The sequence below is a fragment of the Oculina patagonica genome, chromosome 1, assembly GCF_052425735.1.
Source record: "Oculina patagonica isolate OP01 chromosome 1, crgOcupat, whole genome shotgun sequence".
In the NCBI taxonomy this organism is placed as follows: domain Eukaryota; kingdom Metazoa; phylum Cnidaria; class Anthozoa; order Scleractinia; family Oculinidae; genus Oculina; species Oculina patagonica.
Genome location: NC_135758.1, coordinates 39,141,175 through 39,142,906, shown reverse-complemented (window position 1 = coordinate 39,142,906; position 1,732 = coordinate 39,141,175). Strand labels below are relative to the sequence as shown.

Genomic DNA, 1,732 nt, shown 5'->3' with positions numbered 1-1,732 from the left:
CTTTCTTACATTTTTTCGTGACCCCGCGGCCCGCGCTGTTATCTTCATCTGCGTTGAAGTGTGTTCTCGCTGACGAGGCATACCAGATACAAACTTCCGTGAGTTTACATGAAGTGAAACAAGCTTGGACTTGGTAACCGCTGCGTTTTGTCTCTGGCTCAAATAATTTTCGCGCCATTTCTAGCATTTTCAGTAGCGAGTGATTTACAAGATTTTCTAACATTTTCTCGTTAAAAACATGTCAACTTCGGATGAAAATTGGCAATTGACGACAGCTACCATTAGAGAAAGGGGTAAATTCTTGTTAAACAACGAACTCTTGAGCGATGTCACCTTTGTCGTTGAAACCTCTGATGGCGAAGACGACAACAAGAAACGCAAGATGGCGATCCCCGCGCACAAGTTGATTCTGTCGATGAGCAGTCCTGTGTTTTTTAGGATGTTCTATGGTGAAATGGCTGAAACCTCAGATTCTATCAATCTGCCTGACTGTGAGTACGAAGGCCTGTTAGAGTTGCTTCGCTACATTTACAGCGACGAAGCAAAATTGAACGGGGAGAATGTTATGCAAGTGCTGTATTTGGCCAAGAAATACATGCTCCCTTCGCTCGCAGACCAGTGCACTGAATACCTGCGAAAGACTTTAGGTGCATCGAATGTTTTTGTCATTCTTCAAAATGCTCGCCTGCATGAAGAGAAATTCCTTGAATTGCATTGCTGGGATGTTATAGATAAACAAACCGAGGACGTAGTGAAATCCGATGAATTCAGCTCGATCGAGAGATCCTTACTTGAAGAGGTTGTAGAAAGAGACACACTAAATATCCAAGAGGTTGAACTGTTTAAAGCTGTTGACAATTGGGCAACTAAGGCTTGTGAACGACAGAGCCTTGAGCCAAGTGGCACTACTAAAATACAGGTCCTTGGAGACCGTGTTTTCAAAGCTCTACGTTTTCCACCCATGGAGCAAAGTGAATTTGCCAGTGTCGTTCTTGATGTGAATTTATTAACACCCGTGGAGGTTTTCGACATGATGAAGTATTTTAGTTCAGTTTTGACCACACCAGTGGGATTTCCAGAAGTGAAACGGGCCAATCGTTAGCACCTTTATCATCGATGTGGTAGATTCAACTCTGTGGAGGCAGCCAGTTGGCGCTATACAATGGGTCGGACAGATTCTATAGGTTGACAAGGATGTCATGTTGCATGGGTTGTGCTTGTTCGGAAGCATAGATGGCGTCTACTCTGCAAATGTCAGGATTGCGCGTGATGATGGTCAAGATAATTTTTGGAGATCATCGGATAGACCTTTACCATTAACTGCCACCAACCTTGAACACTTACAGTGTGAGCTTGTAAGAAATGCTTCACACAGTTATTGTGGTTTTTATGTCATGTTTGATCAGCCTGTGCTGTTAAGTAAAGATTTGTTGTATTCTGTCCAGGCATCCGTATCTGGCATTGAGTCTTGGAGTGGTAAAAATGGCTCAAAATCTGTGGAATGCGCTGGGGTAACATTTCACTTTGATGACGCAGGAGGGAGGCCTAGCGGCAATGGAACTACTGTTAGCCATGGACAGATTGCCGAATTTCTGTTTATGCTGAAGTGAAGTGTTCTTGCAAGTATCGGGTAAAAGAAGCTTTTGCTTTATCCCCTCTTCTGCTTGCTGACTTCAGAAAATCACACTTCTATATTGTACCTATCTGGTGTTGTTGCCAACTTTTGCCCTCT

At 43.5% G+C, this 1,732-nt stretch overlaps 1 pseudogene; it reads left to right on the top strand.

Annotated features, from left to right (window-relative positions):
- Positions 1–238: 238 nt before the first annotated feature.
- Positions 239–1,102, top strand: LOC144646934 (BTB/POZ domain-containing protein 6 pseudogene; annotated as a pseudogene).
- Positions 1,103–1,732: the final 630 nt, after the last annotated feature.